The 20,893-nt window shown below is 37.1% G+C and overlaps 1 protein-coding gene across 3 annotated transcripts in view; it reads right to left on the bottom strand.

The window, feature by feature from the left end:
* LOC105484396 (maestro heat like repeat family member 9) overlaps positions 1-3,476 on the bottom strand; it is a 131,756-nt gene extending 128,280 nt beyond the window's left edge. For all 3 annotated transcript variants that reach the window (XR_011611043.1, XM_071075536.1, XM_024793643.2), the window contains exon 1: positions 3,354-3,476. The gene's annotated coding sequence lies outside the window, so the exon portion shown is untranslated. The remainder of the gene's footprint in view (positions 1-3,353) is intronic.
* Positions 3,477-20,893: the final 17,417 nt, after the last annotated feature.

Below are 20,893 nucleotides of genomic sequence, written 5' to 3'. Positions count from 1 at the left end.
TCTCTTTATTTGCCTGCAACTATGGCCTCATGGGGAGCTCCCTATGATCAATTGACAGAGGAAGAAAACAGCCTGGTTTACAGATGGTTCTACATGATATACAGATACAACTTGAAAGTGGATGACTGTATCCCGATAGCCCCCTTTTGGGACATCTCTGAAGGACAATGATCAAGAGAAATATTCCCAGTGGGCAAAACTCCAAGCAGTGCAATCCTCCCTGTAGGCAGAACTTCGAGCCCTGAATCTGTTTTTTTACTTTGATTGGAAGGAGAAATAGCCAGATGTGTGATTATATACTGATTCATCCACTGTGGCCAATGATATTTCTAGATGGTCAGAAACTTGGAAGGAACATGATTGGAAAATTGATGAAGAAATTTGAGGGAGAGATATGTGGATAGACATCTCTGAATTAGCAAAAAGTTTAAAGATATTTGTGTTTTCTGTAAATAGTCACCAAAGGGCGATCTCAGCTGAGGATTATTTAATAATCAAGTAGATAGGATGATACATTCTGTAGATACCAATTGGGCTATTTCTTCAGCTACTATTGTCATTACCCAATAATCTCATGATCAAAGTAGCCATAGTGTCAGGGATGTAAGTTATGTATGGGTCCAGCAACAAGGACTTTCATTTGTCAAGGATAACCTAACTATAGCCACTACTGAGTGGCCAATATGCCAGTAGCAGAGAAAAACACTGAGTCCTTGATATGGCCCAGAGTGATCAGCCAGCTACCTGGTGCCAGGTTGATTACATTGGACTGCTTCCATCATAGAAGAGGAAGCATTTTGTTCTTACTGAAATAGACACTCTGGATACGGATTTGCCTTCCAGGTATGCAATGCTTCTGCCAAAACTACCATTTGTGGACTTATAGAATGTCTTATCCACCATCATGTTATTCCACACAGCATTGCTTCCGATCAAGGAACTCACTTCACAGCAAAAGAAGTGGGGCAATCGGCTTATGCTCATGGAATTCACTAGTCTTATCATGTTCCCCACCATCCTAAGCTACTTGTTTGATAGAATGGTGGAATGACCTTTTGAAGACTCAGTTACATCACCAGCTAGATATCAATACCTAGAAGGGCTGGGGCAAGATTCTCCGGAAAACTGAATATGCTCTGAATGTGTTCAATTTATAGTGCTGTTTCTTCTATAACCAGGATTCCTGGGTCTATGGATCAAGGGGTGAAAATAGGAGTTGCACCACTCACTATTATCCTTAGTGACCCACTAGCTTCCTGTTCTTGTGACATTATGCTCTGCTGTCTTAGAGATCTCAGTTCTGGAGGGAAGAATTATTCCATCAGGGGACACAACAAGAATTCCATTGAACTGGAAGTTAAGACTGCCACCTGGCCACCTTGGTCTCCTTGTGCTTCTGAGTCAACAGGCTAAGAAGGGAGTTATGGTGCTGCTTGGACTGACTGATCCACACTACCAAAGAGAAATTGGACTACTATTCCATAATGGAGGGAAGGAAGAGTATATCTGCAATACAAAAGATCTCTTAGTGTGTCTCTTAGTATTGCCTCTTAATTTTGTTCTGAATACATATCTGTGTGTATATATCAGCAAATATTTTTTCTTTTCTTATTCTCTTATCACATAATATAAAATGTAATGACTTCATATTCTAGTATTTAATATTGTTAATGTTACATCATATTATTTAAGTTACAGGACATCAAGGAAGAGAGTAAACGTCACTGAAGGACTTTATCTCCTCCTCTGAGGAGGGTTTAGTGCATTTTCATTTGTATGCAGGACATATGTTGGAACAGGAATTGAAAGAAATTAAAGAATGTGTAAGCAGAAACTCAGTTGTATGTAAGAAAACCCAATTCTCCCTGAGAAAGAGAAAGAGCTGAAGCCCTTCAAAATTAACTGCCTGCTTTTCTGTGGCTAGTGAGATTTATCTTGTCTCCTTTCCCAGGCATTGTGAAGACCCTGTTTCTCTAGCTGTGCAGGTGCAAGGTCACTAGACAGATAAACTCAAGTCATAAAACATGTTTTTTCCTAGAAAAGTAAGAAATGATGTGATGCATGTCTCAATTAATTGAATAACTGTCTTTGTTTCTCGCTTCTCTAATATGCTTCCCCCTGCACAGATCTCCCCCTGCCCCACGGAATGCTTAAAAGGTAACTTAAATCTTTGCTCAGGGTTCAGTCCTTTGGATGTTAATCCGACTGGGCCGGTGCACCTAAATAATAAATATCCTCCTCAACCCCATCAGTCTCTCTGATTCCTTATCAATCGTGCTACATTTCAACATGTTAAATGGAATTATGAGCTTGTTATTGACTTTATTTGGAGATTAAATATGGCTTAAGGATATGTATATGGGTTCCAAATTTTCAGTGTGGGAACTCATTATAGTTAGTTAATATTATGTGTCAAACTGAGTGAGCCATAGGTTGCCCAGATATCTGGTAAACATTATTTTGGGGTATGTCTGTGAGGGTATTTCCAAAAGAGATTAGCATTTAAATTAGTGTTCTGAGTATAGGAAATGACACTCCCTAATGTGGGTCAATATCTTCCAATCCTTTGAGGGCTGGAATAAAACAAGAAGGCAGAAGAATGCTTAGTTGTCTCTTTGCCTGACTACTTGAGTTGGGACACAAATCTGCTGCCCTCAGTGCTCTGGTTCTGAATCCTCAGAACCAGGCTGGACTTTTTATCATCAATTCTCTTGCTCTCAGGCCTTCAAACTGCACCACTGGATCTCCTCGGTCTCTGTCTTGCAGAAAGCAGAATCTAGGACTTCCTAGCTTCTATTATTGTGTAAACCAATACCTTATAATAAATATATTTATCCATATAGTTGTGTTTTCTCTTATCCTTACTAATAAGAGAACCCTTACTAATAAGGCATGAAGTTAGGAGATTAATTAATAAAGATGAATTCTTCCAATTGGCAAATTTGGTAAGATTTCTGGATGAGGGCTCTTAGTAATATAATTTTCTTTCTTTCTTTTTTTTTTTGCAACCTCCACCTCCTGGATTCAAGTGTTTCTCCTGCCTCAGCCTCCTGAGTAGCTGGGATTACAGGCACCCGCCACCACACCCGGCTAATTTTTGTATTTTTAGTAGAGACGAGGTTTCACCAAGTTGCCCAGGATGATCTCGATCTCCTGACCTCATGATCCACCTGCCTCGGCCTTTCCAAAGTGCCGGGATTACTGGCGTGGGTCACCATACCCGGTCAGTAATGTAATTTTCTAATGTATTAATAATTCTTTCTCTTAAGAGAACAAAAATTAAGAAAAATAGTCAGGATTAGAAAAAAAGATAAGCTTTTGACTGACCGAAATATTAATAGGAATTCACTTACATATTTGTAACTTCTCTGTAATCACTGATGAGACAAAGTAGTGAAGAGAAACTCTAGTATATTACCTCTTAGCCAAAGATAAAATACCTAGATAGTTACCAAGCAAGCAAATTCTTTGAAATGTTGACACTTGTCATGGCAACCATATATTTCAAAGATTCCATTCTGGAATGAATGTGGTAGAATGTACTGGCATGCCCAAGTGGCTACGAATACTCACCTGTCATTATTGAGGGGTGGGGAAGTTTCTGGTTTCTATGTTACCAGCACTGAAAGGTAGTTCTGCAGACCAACAGTCCAGTAGAAGCTGGGCAAAGGATAAGAATAGAAAATTCACAGAAAAGGAAAACTGAATGGCCAATAAACATTTTAAAAGATTTGTAATCTCACTTGAAGTTATGAAAAAACAAACCACTGAAATATTATTTCTCAGCTAATAAGTTAAAAAATACTAAAATACAAGTAAAAATAATAAAAAATGATAATTTCAAATATTGGCAAAGATAAAAGAAACTTGAACTTTCTCACATGACTGGTGGGATTATAAATAGATATAACTAGTTTGTAGAGAAGTTTGTCAAGTTCTAGCAAAACCAAAAATCTACAACCCAGAATTTCCAGCTGTTGGTCCATAGAGTGTATAAATATGTATACAATTGATGCTCTGAGAGACATGGGGAAGGATGTTTATTGTAGCACTTTTTATAATAGATTTATTAAGATATAATTCACATACCATAAAATTTATCATCTTAAAGTATATAATTCAATCATTTTAAATATATTTACAGAGGTATACAACCATCATTACTATCTAATTTTAGAACATTTTCATTTAGAACAACCTCCAAAGAAACCCTGTACCTGTTAGCAGATATTCTCCCTCCCTCTCCCCCAAGTACCTGGCAACCACTAGTCTTCTTTCTGTCTTTTGGATATTTTATGTATGACTTTTTCTGATTAGGTTGTTTGGTTTTATTGAGTTGTGATATTTTATATATTCTAGATGCTAGTCTCTTATCAGATACATAATTTGCAGATATTTCTACCTTTTCTATGGGCTGCCTTTACATTTTCTTGACAGTGTCTCTTGAAGCACAAAAGTTTTAAATTTAAGTGAAATTTAATTTGCCATTCTTTTTCTTTTGTTGCCTGTGTTTTTGATATCATAACTAAAAAAAAAAAAAAAAAAAAAAAAAAAAAAAAGAACATTGCCTGCATTCCCTGGCCCAACTTCACAGAGATTAGATTTAGAACTTTTCTAAGAGTTTTATAGTTTTATGCCTTACATTTAGGTACTTGGTTCATTTTGAATTAGTTTTAGTATATAGTGTGAGGTAGGGGTCTAATTTTATTTTTTGCATCTGGATATTCAGTTGTCTCAGTACAATTTGTTAACAAGTTGATTCTTTTCCTGATTAATTGTCTTCACATCTTTGTAAAAAATGAATTGACTAAAATGGTTTATTTCTGAACTCAATTTTATCCCATTGATCTATATGTTTTTCCTATACCGGTAGCACACTGTCTTGATTACTGTGTCTTCATAGTAAGTTTTGAAATCAGGAAGTGTGAATTGTCAAACTTTGTTTGTTCTGGGCTTACAATTACAACATTAGTCTAAAACAATGTAGTTTGAATCAATACTAATTTAGTTTCAATAACATACAAAGGTTTTGCTCCAGTATACCTGGTTTCCTCCTTCATCCTTTCTGCTATTATTGTGATGCACACTATATATATATATACACACACACACATACACACACACACATATACATGTTATACATACATATATTTAAATATTATAATCCCACCAACTCAGTTTTATAATTATTGCTTTATGCTGTTTTCTTTTAAACATAATAGGAGAACAAAACCAAATACTTTTAAACTACCTCTGTAGTTTATGAGTGTGCTCTCTGTGTAGACTTGAGTTACTATCTAGTATTCTTTTATTTCAGCGTGAGACAATATCTTCAGTATTTCTCATAGGGCAGATCAGATAGAAAAACAATCTTACTTTATTTGTGAATACTTAATTTTTTCTTTCTTTTTTTTTTTCTGAAGCATAGTTTGGCCAAGTATAGAATTCTCAGTTGGTAATATACTTTTTTTTTCTTTTTTGAGATGGAGTCTGGCTATGTTGCCTAGGCTGGAGTGCAGTGGCTCAATCTTGGCTTACTGCAAGCTCCACCTCCCAGGTTCACACCATTCTCCTGCCTCAGCCTCCTGAGTAGCTGGGAGTACAGGCGCGTGCCACCACACTCAGCTAATTTTTTTGTCTTATCATAGTGACGGGGTTTCACAGTGCTAGCCAGGATGTTCTCGATCTCCTGACCTCATGATCTACCTGCCTTAGCCTCCCAAAGTGTTGGGATTACAGGCATGAGCCACTGGGCCCAGCCCAGTAATTTATTTTTATGGTTCTTTATTGTCATCTGACTTCCTTCTAGCCTCCCTCTTCTCTCTCTTCCTCCTGCTTTGGCCATGTAAGATGTGCCTGCTTCCCCTTCAGCCATGATTTAAAGTTTCCTGAGGCCTCCCCAGCCATACTTTCTGTAGAACCTGTGGAACAGTGAGCCAGTTAAACCTTATTTATAAATTACCCAGTCTCAGATATTTCTTTAAAGCAGTGTGAGAACAGACTACTACAGAAAATTAATACCTAGGAGTGGTGCTGCAGCGGGATAATTAAGGAATCAGAGAGACGGAGGGGTTGAGGAGGAATTATTTAATTATTTAGGTGCACCGTCCCAGTCGGACTAACATCCAACGGACTGAGCCCTCAACAAACAGTCCGGTTACCTTTTAAGTATTTTGTGGGGCGGGGGGAGATATGAACAGGGGAAGCATATTACAGAAGCGAGAAACAAAGACAGTTATTCAATTAAGACATGTGTTACGTTATTTCTTACTTTTCAAGGAACAACATGTTTTATAACTTGAGATTATCTGTTTAGTGACCGTGGAGCCACACAGCTAGAGAAATAGGGTCTTCACAATGCCTGGGAATGGGAGAGATAAGACTCACTAGCTGCAGAAAAGCAGGCAGTTAATTTTAAAGGACCTCAGCTCTTTCTCTTCTTCAGGGGGAATTGGGTTTTCTTACATACAACTGAGTTTTTGCTTACACATTTTTAATTTCTTTTAATTCCTGTTCCAGTGCATTGTTATAAAGATGCCTGAAAATGTGGAAGCAGCTTTGGAGCTGGGTAAGGAGCAGAGGTTGGAACAGTCTTGTTGGCTCAGAAAAAAACAGGAAGATGAGAGAAAGTTTGGAACATCCTAGAGACTTGAATGATTTTGACCGAAATGCTGACAGTGGGACAGAGATGGCCAGGCTGAGGAGGTCTCAGGTGGACATGAGGACCTTACTGGGATTGAATTTGAGAGTGATGATTTAGGGAATTTGGTGCAAGAAATTTCTAAGCAGCAAAACATTTAAGATGTAACCTGGCTGCTTCTAACAGTATATACCCATATGCCTAAGCAAAGAGATGGTCTGAAGCTAGAACTTAGAAAGAGAAGCAGAGCATAAACGTTGGGAAAATTTGCAGCCTGACCATGTGGTACAAAAGAAAAACCAATCTTCTGGGGAGGAATTCAAGCCAACTGCAGAAATTTACATAAGTAAAGAGGAACCAAATGTTAATAGCCAAGACAATGGGGGAAATGCCTTGAAGGCATTTCAGAGATCTTCAGGGCAGTCCCTCCCATTACAGACCTAGAGTCCTAGGAAAGAAGAATGGTTTTAAGGGCCAGGTTTAGGGCCCCACTACCCTGAGCAACCTTGAGACACTGTTTTTTCTGTCCCAGCTGTTACAGCTACCACTGTGGCTAAAAGAGCCCCAGGTACATCTCAGGCCACTGCTTCAAAATATGCAAGCCATAAGCCTTGCTGGCTTCCACATGGTGTTAAGCCTGCAGGGTCGCAGGGGACAAGGGTTAAGGCTTGGGAGCCAATGCCTAGATTTCAGATAATATATGGAAATGCCTGGATGTTCAGCAGTCTCCTGTGGCAGCACAGCTCTCATGGAGAACCTCTACTAGAGCAGGGTAGAGAGAAAATGTGGGGTTGGAACCTTCACATAGAGTCCTCACTGGGGCACTGCCTAGTGGAGCTGTGAGAAGAGGGCCACTGTCCTCCAGATCCCAGAATGGTAGATCTGCCAACAGCTTGTACTGTGCACCTGGAAAGGCTGCAGGCACTCAATACAAACTTGGGAAAGCAGCCACGAGGGCAACACCCTGCAGAACCACAGGGGCAAAGCTGTCCAAGGCCTTGGGAGCCCACCCCTTGTGTCATTGTTTTCTGGATTTGAGACATGGAGTCAAAGGAGATTATTTTGGAGCTTTAAGATTTAAAGACTGCCCTGCTGGGTTTCAGACTTGCATGGCACCTGTAGCCCCTTTGTGTTGTCCGATCTCTCCCTTTTGGAAAGGGAATATTTAGCTAATGCCTGTACTACCATTGTATCTTGGAAGTTACTGACTTACTGTTTTTGTAACTTGGAAGTTACTAACTTACTAACTGTTTTTGATTTTTCAGGCTCATAGACAGAAGGCACTAGACTTGTCTCAGATGAGACTTTGGACTTTTGAGTTAATGTTGAAACGAGTTAAGACTTTGGAGAACTGTTGAGAAGAGATGATTGTATTTTGCAGTATGAGAAGGACATGAGATTGGGGAGGGGCCAAGGGCAGAATGATATGGTTTGGATTTGTGTTCCCACCCAAATCTCATGACAAGTTGTAATTCCCAGTGTTGGAGGAGGGGTGTGGTGGGAGGCGATTGGGTCACTGGGGTGGGTTTCCCCCCTTGCTGCTCTCATGATAGTGAGTGAGTTCCCATGAGATCTGGTTGTTTGAAAGTGAGTAGCACCTTCCCCTTCTATCTCTTTTCTCTCTCTTCTTCCTCCTCCAGCTATGTAAGATGTGCCTGCTTCCCCTTCTGCCATGAAGGAAAGTTTCCTGAGGCCTCTGCAGCCATGCTTTCTGTACAGCAGAATTCCTTATCCCACCATTCTAAAAATACTTTCACTGCTTTGTTTTGATAGAAAAAAATTGAAAAAAAAATTTCTAACATTAAACAAATTGTGATCTCTTCATACAATGGAAATAGCAATTAAAATAATGGACTAACATTGTATATCTAAACATGGATAGCTGTAAAAAAATTATGAAAAAATTGCAGAATGATATGTATGGTGTGACAGTTATATAATAACATACTGAATTGTATTTTTATTGGGTGCAAAACAGTATTTTTGATATGAAGTAAATTTTGTAAAACAATTGGATAGGAGGATAAATGCATCATAGTGATGGTGAATAAAACTAGAATGAAAAAAAATTGGATCAACATTTTCCATAATATTTTCTTTTTCTATTAAAGAAAATCTGGGCACATGAAAGTTTGCTATATTATTTTCTGTGCTTTTATGAATATAAAATTTAAGAAGAAAGTCATAATGAATTAGTTCCGTCTGTTCTCTGGGAATTCCTTTGACTCTATTCAATATTTTATAATCTGAGGGTGGAGAGAAAACAAAAGACAAGAGTAAGATAAATAACTGCTGAACCACAATCAAGTCTGTTATATAATGATTTTGAAATGGGTTTCAAATCTGGAATGTCAAATTCTGGTTTTCATTTTGCTTTTAAATAAGCACAAGTTGAAAACAGACAGAAAAAAGTATGAATCATTGGCTTCTTACTATCTAAAAATCTCCATGGTTTTCTCTGCTCTGGCCAGAGAATGAGAACTTTGGACATTGTTTCTCTTCTTTCCCCTTCACTGTTCGTTTGTAACACCTCCACAGTTTCCAAAGAAAGGAAAGAAACTGCTTTATAGTCATGCCCACTTGAAAGAACATAGCACCTCTCTTCCAGAGATTTTTAACATTCCAGCAATGAAGTGCGAGCACAAATATAAATTCCGTTTTACAAGTAGGAAGTGGGACAGTCTGAATTGCCGTGATCTCTAAATCATTTTTCTCACATGACTATTTGACCAGGGTAAAGACGCAAAAGAAGCTTAAACCTCGCCCCTCTGGCCTGCTAGCCAGAGCTTCCAAGTCTCCTCCGTGTTCTCATTACAACATGAAACCACTAGGTGTCACTCAAGATAAAACTTGCAGGCATCATACTAGAAATTACAAGTGGGGGAATTCAAGGTGTTAATAGAGGAAACTGAAATTTGCACACTTACATGACGCAATGGAAAGTGGCCTCTTTCCAGCCCAGTACCCTCAGGAGAAGGTCTCAGATCCTCTGTATCATATCTGTGTAGTGTGTGGACTCATTTAGGTTGGAATCAGCTTTCAACAGAAAAATAACTAAATGAGTTCACAAAACTCAAGAGGCATGTTATAGTGATGCCTCTGTCAGTAAAATGGAGTTGAAATTCCAAGCCTTAAGTCTTCTAGCATCTCTCCTGGGAATTGTGTCTAAAATTTCAGCAGTTGCCCTCGGGTGGTAGTGAACCAAATAATTAGGATTTTCATATCTCATGAGATATGATTTTAAAATATCCATTTGTACTATTTCCTATGATTTTTCCCATTGTATGTCTTGTATAAACCATAGCTAGCAAATAGTGTGAAGTTAATAAATATTTTTTCAGTGAATCAGATGAATCAAGAGAAAGACACTAAATTTGTTTTGTGCCACTCTATGCCCTGTTCTCTACGGCTTTCTTTCATTCTTCTTTTTTTTTTTTTTAATAACTTCACGAAAGGCCTGAGAGGTGGTTATTGTAGCCATCACTTTGTACAAGCATTACTCACAGGATATAATCACAAGTGATTTTTACTTTTATTTCTCCCTGTATTTTTAAACATTATTAAGTAGGAAAGCTTTTGTCCTGTTCCAGCACAAATGTCAGGCACACTTATGACATTTCTGATTTCTTATTGCTATAAAAAGTCCTATAGTCACTGCACATAGCAGAATAATCACAATTTAATAATTTTCACAGCCCACTTTTGTATAATAACACAATTTATTTCACTCAAAATTACATTTTCCTTGTCCAAGCGAAGCATGGCTGCCGTCAGACAGCCTCCAGAAGTGGATGAGGTGTGTTTGTCTTCTTTTTCTTATTTGGTTCCTCTGCACTCCCTAACTGGGGTTGAAGAGGGTAAGAAAGAAGGAGAGATGAGAAGGGCAGTGACGTTTCTTTCTTAGAATGGTGCTTTTGAGATATTCACACATCCCTACTGGAATCTTTTGACTGCACTTCCCGAGAACGAGCTAAGCATGTTTCTTCTAGCTGGCCATTCTCTTGCAGTTTTTCATATAGTTTGACCTTCTTTAATGAAGAAGATTTATTAACTACCGTGGTGTTTTCTCCTTCTTCTACATTATAGAGCCCCCAGTTTTTAGCTGAGTATATAACTGCTTGGAATAAGCCTCTGTTACCATGGCTCATGTGGAAATCCTTGGACGCCTCCTTGCTTTGTTTTCCTTTTCCTCTATCCCTTTTCCCGTTAGCTGCAGCAGACAGACAAAATTGCGGCCTGGATGATGAGGTAGAAGCCCTGTGCTGAGGGCCTTAATGATCATGAAATGACTTGCCGGCCTTGCTCAACCTTGCTCCTCCTGGTCCAACCTTGCTCAGTCTGGACTTTATTCGCCTGAGATAAATAAATTTCTAATCTGCCACGTTAAGCTTTTAGCACTTGCAGACAAGCATAAGCCTAACTGATAGAACTGTGGAACTACACTAGATTTAATTTTAGTGGAACTTCTGATGTAAATGAAGTCAAAATTAGAAAAATAACCTTTACTGATGCATTCTAATGTTTGATCACCTTGCATATAGGAATGACATTGCGTGAAGTTCTGGAAGAGGAGGATACTGAAGTGAAATAAGGGCGGTCCTGCCCACAAGAGGTCACTCTCTTCCCCTCCTACTAGAAACATTTACCTGTGCTTCCCCAAGTGCAAGCTAAGAATTTTCTTTGAGCTGGCCATTCTCCCTCAGTTCTTACATAATTATTCTTATATACTTGTATATACTTTTATATCATATACTTCTATATTTATACACTCACATACATGTATTTACGTGCATACACTCCGTTTTTCATATACCTCATGCTTTCCGCATAGTAAATTGGATCTATAGCCTATGGCTGATTCCTTCTCTTCCAACACTTCATAGCTACTGCTTCTCTATTCTCTGGTGGCAAATCTCACTATTTGCTTACTGAACTCCAACAATATATACTGACATAAGAGAAAATAAATAATTAAATAAATAATGTTGCCATGATTTTTTCATGCTTAACTTCCTAGAATTCTATTTCTCTCAGATGAATGTGGGTGTAATGTGTTATGACAAGTTGTAATAGGAAATCAGAGTTTTCTTTTTTCCCCAAATGGTCCAATTCTGATGTGATTAGAGAAAATTTCCCTATGTGACTTCCAGTTTCAAAATATGCTCCATGAACAAAGGAGATTCTACGGTCACTGCCTCTTTTTGCAAATTCATATTGAAAATTAGCATATGAAAGTTGCACAGTATCCCTGTGGTAAACAAATGTATTTAACTTTCCTTAACCTAGTATTTTCCAGTCTCATTTGATTATGGAAGCCTTTTGTCCTATAGCATCTACTAATGTATATTAGCAGAACACCATGTGTCCTGAGGTATCACAGATCAGTGAGCTCTTCTTGCTTTCTGCAGCAATGATCCATGAGGTTGATCACTGACATAATTAAATAATGATGACCTCTCCTAATTAGCAGATGAAAGGCAACCAGAATTCCTTAGTTTAAAATTATACTTTCATTAGTTTTGCTTAAATCTTTGGTGTCATGATTATCTGCTTTACAAAATAAATGAGCAAGTAACAAGCATTATTACTGGAAAAAAATTTAAAAAGAGAAGATCATATTTAGATTTACAGCTTATTTTTCCGAAGTAACCATCTCTATGGCTGTGATTTTACATAATACACATACAGTATTATACATTCATTAGAAAATTGTTTCCAGATCTCATGATAAAATACTTTTTGATGCACTTTCATGGTGAATCTCAAGAGTGTACTGAGGATCTAGAGAGGCAACACTCTTTGGACTCAATGGTGGGCACTTGAGGGAGCAGGAAAGCACTGGGGGAGAGCACAAGGCAGGAAGGACGAGGAACGGGAAATGGAGCATTGCTTTCTATTTATTTGAAACTGTTAAGATGTCAACATTTTCCAAGCTTATAAACTGCCCCCACAAAAACGTGTGTCCTCTCCTCTCAAGTTCCCCCATTGTTTTCTCTTTATTTTTTAAAATCATGTATCAAAATGGAAAGGACATGTCTAAGACGAGTAGAAACCATTCTGATTCTTTCCTACCTAGTATTTAGTATAGAAATGGTAAGTATGTGATGCTGAAAAAGCAATTCTTTTTTGGATTATTTCTTGTTTAAAAATTAATTTCAACTTTTATTTTAGATCCAGGGGGTCTATGTGCAGGTTTGTTACATGAGTATATTATGTGATGCTGAAGTTTGGGCTATGACTGAGATTGATCTGATCGTCTGGGTAGTAAGCACAGTACCCAGCAATTAGTTTTTCAACTTTTACTCTTCCCTCCCTACCCTCTGTAGTGGTTCAGAGTGCCTATTGTTTTCATCTTTATGTCCATGAGCACTCAATATTTACCTCCAACTGATAAGCAAGAACATGCAGTATTTGATTTTCTGTTCCTGTGCTAGTTCACTTAGGATAGTGGTCTACCACTGCATCCATGTTGCTGCAAGGGACATGGTTTTGTTCTTTGTTATGGCCATGTAGTATTTCATGGTGTATATGTAGTATATGTACCATATTTTCTTTACCCAATCCACCATCAGTGGGCACCTAGGTTGACCCCATGTCTTTCCTGTTGTGAATAATGCTGTGATAAACATGTGAATGCACATGCCCTTTTGGTAGAATGATTTATTTTCTGCTGAAAACAATTCCTAATAGAAAACAGTATCTAATAGAAAAACCAACTAAAAAGCAAGACATTGACCATATCCCCAGCATGTGCATTATAGTATAGTTCTATTGTATTTGATTTTTATATTTAGTTATTTTTACAGTTTCATTAATAATTAACAAGAATATTTCTTTAAAACTACAACTAAATAATTATGCCTAATTTTGTAAAAAAAAAAAAAATACATCCTACCCTCACATTAAATAAAACTCCCCAAGTAATAGGCTATTATTCCCTACATTATCCTTCCAGAGATGTGGAAATTTGGCAGGAGGGATACTAGTTATGTTGTATTTTCATTTAGACATGGTGAATGTTAGAAAAGATTAAGAATTTAGAATGAAATCCTTTTAGTGAGAAACAGAACAAAAAAGTCCATAAAATATTATCATACAGTAGTTCCACCTTATCTGTGAGAGATATGTTCCAAGATCTCCGCAGTGGGTATCTGAAACCATGGATAGTACTGAATCGTACATATACCATGTTTTTTTCCTATACATACTTACCTTCAATAAAGTTTAATTTATAAATTAGGCACAGTAAGAGATCAACAACAACAAATGATAAAATAGCACAAATATACCAATATACTGAAATAAAACTTATGTAAACATGGTCTCTCCATCTCTCTGTCTCTCTCTCTCAAAGTATCTTATTATACAGTAGTTAATTATTTTTGAACCACAAATAACCACAGGCAACTGAAACTACAGAAAAGCAAAACTGTGGAAAATTGTAAATGGGATTACTGCTTTTATTTCTTTTTCAAGTTGGTTGCTGGTAGTGTGTATAAATGTAACTGATTTTTGATGTTGTATCCTGCAACTTTACCAATTTCATTTAACTAAGAGTTCAATAAATTCTCTACAAGTTTTTTGGTTTTTCTAAATATAAGATCACGTTGTCTACCAAGAATGATAATTTGACTTCTTTCTTTTTAATTTGGATGTCCTTTATTTATTTCTTGTATTAGTCCATTTTCAAGCTGCTGATAAAGACATACATGAGCTTGGGCAATTTGCAAAAGAAAGAGGTTTAATGGACTCACAGTTCCACGTGGCTGGGAAGGCCTCACAATCATGGCAGAAGATGAAAGTCACATCTGACATGGTGGCAGAAAAGAGGAGAATGAGAGCCAAGTGAGAGGGGTTTCCCCTTATAAAATCATCAGATCTTGTGAGACTTACTCACTACCACAAGAACAGTATGGGGGAAACCCATGACTCAATTATCTTCCACTGGGTCCCTCCCACAACAGGAGGGAATTATGGGAGCTACAATTCAAGATGAGATTTGGGTGGGGACACAGCCAAACCATATCATTTATCTTGCCTAAATGCTGGCTAGGACTTCCAGTAGTATGTTGAATAGAAGTGGTAAAAGTGGGCATCTTTGTCCCATTCCATATATTACTCGAAAGGCTTTCAATTTTTCTCTGCCTAGTATGATATTAGCTGTGGATTTGTCATAAATGGCCTTTATCATGTTGAGGTATGTTCCTTCTATACTCAACTTGTTGAGAATTTTTATAATAAAGGAATGTTGAATTTTATTGAATGTCTTTTCAGCATCTATTGCAATGATCATATGGTTTTTGTCCTTCATTCTGTTAATATGGTGTATCTTGTTTATTGATTTGCACATGTTGAACCATCCTTGTATCCCTAAGATAAATCTCACTTGATCATGATAAGTGATCTTTTTTCTTAACTTTTAAGTTCAGGAGTACAAGTACGGGTTTGTGACATAGGTGAACTTGTGTCACAGGGGTTTCTTGTACAGATTATTTCATCCCCCAGGTATTAACCCCAGCACCCATTAGTTGTTCTTCCTGATCCTCTCCCTCTTCCCATTCTCCACCCTCCCAAAGGCCCCAGTGTGTGTTGTTCCTTTCTATGTGTCCATGTGTTGACAAGTGATCTTTTTAAAGTGTTGTTGAACTTCGTTTGCTAATATTCTGTTGAGAATTTTTGCATCTGTGCTCAACGGGATGTTGGCCTCTAGTGTTTTGTGTGTTTTTTGTTTGTTTGTCTTGGGGGATGTTCTTGTCTGGCTTTGGTATCACGGTAATGCTGACCTCATAGAATGAGTTTGGAAACAGTCCCTCCTCTACAATTTTTGAAATGATTAAAGTATAATTGATACTAATTCTTTACATGTTTGGTAGCATTCAGCAATGAATCCATTAGGTCCTAGGGTTTTCTTTGATTGGATACTGTTTTGCTCTTGTTGCTCATTATTGGTCTGTCCATATTTTCTATTTTTAAATGATTCAGTCTTGGTAGTTTGTAAGTATCCAGGAATTTATCAATTTCTCCTAGGTTTCTGATTTGGTGATGTGTAGTTGTTCATAGTAGTCTATAATTATCCTTTGTATTTCATAGTAGTCTATAATTATCCTTCGCATTTCTGTAGTACCAGTTGTAATGTTTCCTTTTTAATCTCTGACTTTATTTGGGTTTTCTCTCTTTTGCTCTTAGTCTAGCTAAAGATTTGTCAATTTTGTTTATCTTTTCAAAAAAAAACAACTTTATGTTTCATTGATCTTTTATATTTTTTCTCAATTTCATTTGTTTCTGCATTGAACTTACTTACTTTTTCTTACTAAAACTGGGTTTTTTTTTTTGTTGTTGCTTTTCTATGTCCTTGAGGTTCATTACTTGAAGCCTTTCTGGTTTTTTTAATGTATGTATTTATTGCTATAAACTTCCCTCTTAGTGTTGCTTTTGCTGTGCCCCATAGATTCTGTTTCCATTTGCATTTGTGTGAAGAAATTTTCTGGTATCCTTTTAATTTCTTCATTGACCATTGGACATTCAGAAGCATATTCTTTAATTTCCATGTAGTTGTACAGTTTCCAAAATTCCCTCTTGTTAATGTATTTTTTATTTTATTCTGTGGTGGTGAGAGAATATACTCAATATAATTTTGACTGTTTTGAATTGTTGAGGCTTGTTTTATGGCCTAACATGTGGTTTGTCTTGGAGAATGTTTCATGTACTGATGAGAAGAATGTGTGTTCTTCAGCAGTTGGATGAAATGTTCTGTAAATGTGTGTTATGCCCATTTGGTCTAAAGTGCAGTTTAACTCTCATATTTATTTGTTGATTTTCTGCCTGAATTATCTGTCCATTGCCAAAAGTGGGGTGTCCATTATTATTATTATTATTATTATTATTATTTTGAGACAGAGTCTCACTCTGTCACCCAGGCTGGAGTTGGGTGGCACAGTCTTGGCTCACTGCAACCTCCGCCTCCTGGGTTTAAGCAATTCTCCTGCCTCAGCCTCCCAAGTAGCTGGAACTACAGGTGTGCACCACCATGCCCAGCTAATTTTTGTATTTTTAGTAGAGACAGAGTTTCACCATGTTGGCCAGGCTGGTCTCAAACTCCTGACCTCAGGTAGGCCACCTGCCTAGGCTTCCCAGAGTGCTGGGATTACAGGCATGAGTCACCATTCCCAGCTGGTGTCCCCTATTATTATTGTACTGTAGCCTATCTTTCTCTTTATATCATTAATATTTGCTTATATATTTGGGTGCTCCATTGTTGGGTATACATATATTTACGACTGTTATATGTTCTTGCTGAGTTTACCCCTTTACACTATATAATGACCTTCTTTTTCTCTTTTTACTCCTTTTTACCTAAAGTCTGTAGAACTATAGCTACTCCTGCCCTTTTTTAGTTTCCATTTACATGGAATATATTTTTCCATCCCTTCACTTTCGATCTTTTTGTCTTTATAGGTGAACTAAGTTTCTTGTAGGCAGCATAGAACTGGGTCTTGTTTTTTAATCTATTCAGCCACTATATGTCTTTTAATTGATAATTTAATCAATTTGCATTCAATGTTATTGATAGGTGAGGACTTACTACTGCCATTTTTTTACTTGTATTCTAGTTGTTTTATAACTCATCTCTTGCTTTCTTCCTTTCTTACTGTCTTCCTTTCTGGTTAAATGAATTTCTATGGTAGTATGTTTTAATTTGTTACATTTTATTTTTAATATGTCTATTATAGGTTTTTGCTTTGTGGTTATCATGAGGCTTACACAAAAGTCCTATAATAACAAGTTATTTAAAAGTGATACTAACTTAACTTTGATCACAAAAAAAGAAAAGAAACAACCATATAAAATCCTTACACACTAACTCCCTTCTTTCTCCACATTATGAGTATCTATCTCTTAACAAATTGTCGTAGCCATTATTTTTAATAGTTTTCTCTTTTAGTCTTCTTAGTTAAGATATAAGTGGCTTATACAGCACAATTACAACATTAGTTTAACAGTCAAATTAGCATTCTTCTCCTTCAGTTTGAAGAACTTGCTTTAGCATTTCTTGTTGGACCAGTCTGGTAGCTACAAACTCTCTGAGCTTCTGTTTGTCTGGGAAAGTGTTGATCTCTCCTTAATTTCTGAGTGATAGGTTTGTTGAATACAGTATTCTTGGTTGACAGTATTTTTCTTTCAGCTCTGTTAATATATCATTTCACTCTCTCTGGCCTGTAACGATTTTGCCAAGAAGTCTGTTGCCAGGCACATTGGCTTTTTTTTTTTTTTTTTTAATGTTACTTGCTTTTCTCTCACTGCTTTCAGAATCCTCTTTTTGTCATTGATCTTTACAGTTTTCTTATTTGGGCTGAATTTGATTGGTGACCTTTAATGTTTCTGTTCCTGCATATTTGTATCTTTCTCCACATTGGAAAAGTTTTTGGTTATTATTTCTTCGAATAAGCTTTCTCTTTCTTTTTCTTTCTCAGTTCCTTCTTTAATTCCAATAACCCAAATATTTGCTTTTTGATGTTGTATCACAGAGCACATAAACTTTCTTCATTTCCTTTTATTCTTTGTTATTTTTTCTCCTCTGACTGTGTGTATTCAAATAATCTTTCAGCTCCCTGATTCTTTCGTCTGTTTGATCAGCTCTGCTATTGATTGCATTTTTTATTTCATTTACTGTGTTTTTCAGCTCCAGGATTTCTGTTTTATTTTTTAAAAAGTATTTAAATCTCTCTGATTAATTTATCTGATAGATGTCTGGATTCTCTGTGTTTCCTTGAAGTTTGCTGAACTTCTTTAAAACAACTATTTTGAATTCTTTGTCTAAAAGATCACACATCTCCATCATTGTCTCAGAAGGTCTTTGCACAATCAAGGTAATTACTTGACTGCAACAGAAGAGGCTAGAGCTGAAACTGGGCCTTTTTGGATCTGCTGTGGGACAGAGGCTGGGCAATCTAATACATTGGCTCAGATAGGCATGCATCTACCAGCAGGTCCCTGCACAGAGGGGATAGTTTCCTGACTGCAGCAGGAGGACTGGAGCTGAGACTGGTCCCTGTTGGGATCCACTGTAGGACAGAGGCTAAAGAGCCCAGTCTCATTGCCTTAGAGGGTGTGTCTCTCCCAGAAGGAACTTGGCAGCCCTTCATGCAGCATGAGGAACTGGAGCTAAGAATGGGTCCCATTGGGATCTGTTGTGGGACAGAGGCTGGAGAGTCCAGAGTCACTGGCTGAGAGGGTGTGCATCTCCCAGAAGGAACACACAAGCCCTTCATGTGGCATGAAGGTATAGAGCTGAAACTGGGCCCCTTTGGGATCTATTGTGGGACAGAATCTGAGGTTCCCATCTTGCAAATTTAAATAATATAGGTAGCCAATGCTGTACCAAGAAAGTGACATTTAAGCAAACCTAAAGGAAGTGAGGATGAATGCTATACATACACGTGGTGGAAAGGCATTTCAGGTACAGAAAACAGGAGATAAAGGCTCTGATGTCAGAGCATGCTTGAACTTCTCAAAGATGGTCACAAAGACCATTGTAGTTGGACATAAAGGGTGATGTATTGTATTAGTCTGTAGTCAAGCTGCTGATAAAGACATACCCAAAACTGAGCAATTTACAAAAGAAAGAGGTTTAACAGATTTACAGTTCCACATGGCTGGAGAGGCCTCACAATCATGGCAGAAGGCAAAGAGGAGCAAGTCACATCTTACATGGACGGCAGCAGGCAAAGAGAGAGAGCTTGTGCAAGGGAGCTCCTCTTTACAAAACCATCACATCTTGCAATGCTTATTCACTTTCACAAGAACGGCATGGGAAACACTTGCCCCCATGATTCAATTACCTCCCACTGGGTTCCTCCCATAATACGTGGGAATTGAAGATGAGATTTGGGTGGGAACACAGCCAAACCGTATCAAGTGTTAAGAAAGGAAGTGAGAGTGGAACCTCATAGACTATTATATGTACTTCACTGTTATTACGGGTAAAAAGTGAAATTGTTGAGGACTTCAGATGGAGGAAATATGTAATCTTACATATAATTCTATTTCTCTCTTAAGAATAATCTGAAACTGACCTAATGCAGAAGTACATAGACCAGTTGAAGTGATTATAATAATTCAGGCAAGAGGTGATGGTGATGGACCAGAGTAGAAGTAGTGCAGGTGGGCACAATGGTCAGATTCTAACTTTATTTTGAAAGTAGAGCTTTAGTTGGTAGATCAGATATGAACATGTGAGAAAAGAAGAGATCATGAGAAAATCAAAGGATAGATATTCCATTCCTGTGTGGGGAGCAAGGATTATGTAGAAAGTAAGAAATTTAGTTTTATATGTTAATCACATAGATGCCTTTAGAGATGCTGAGAGGACAGCTGGATATAAGAAATTATTTTATAATACGAGATACATTCTAAGACCCTGGAGAATGTATGGATTAGTCTATAAAGAGTATGGAACAAACTAATTATTTAGGGGGAAAATCAGCTTGCAGCTTGCAATTACATAGCAACTGAAATTACATCTAGCAACTGAAATTCAAGTTGGATGAAAGAAATAAGTAGTTTTTAAAAACAGTAGAAAACATGAGTAAATTCCTGATCTCTGAATGAATAAAGTTACTTCTGAGTATTAGAATAATGGAAAAGTCAAAAGGGAAAATATTGGTAGATTTATGCACACACAAATTTGAAATATGATAAAAACATAAAAGGTTAATAATATACTGGAAGAAAATGTACCACAGATATGAGAAACAAGGTTAACAGTCTTTTATAAGAAGCCTTACAAATTAGTGATATCAAAGAGTAACATCTAATATGAAAATGTTAAAGGTCATATAGATATAATTTTCAAATAAAAGAAAGGCCAATAAGTATATTTTAAAATGTTCAACCTGACCAACAATCAAAATGATGAGAATTAAAACAAAGAAAACTCCCTTCTCCTTTTTTTCTCTTTTTTTGCTCATCACAATGTGTGTTCATAGCAGTGCTATAGGAGAGCTCTCTCTATGTGGTTCATACTCGGACTCTCCCTCATGCGAACACATTTCATTCTTCCTGAATTTGGAAATATAAATCAAGAGTCCTGGGAGAGTTCACACCCTGTGACTCAATAATTACATTTCAAGAAACTAGAAGAGAGATTCAAATTTTTTTTTAATAATGACATTTAAAACAGTATTATTTATATTGTGAAACATAGGAACAATAGAAATATCAACAAAATAATTGATTACCTCAATTATGAAGCAT

Source organism: Macaca nemestrina, chromosome 1 (genome assembly GCF_043159975.1).
Source record: "Macaca nemestrina isolate mMacNem1 chromosome 1, mMacNem.hap1, whole genome shotgun sequence".
Taxonomy (NCBI): Eukaryota; Metazoa; Chordata; class Mammalia; order Primates; family Cercopithecidae; genus Macaca; species Macaca nemestrina.
This window is presented reverse-complemented; position numbering and strand designations above follow the sequence as displayed.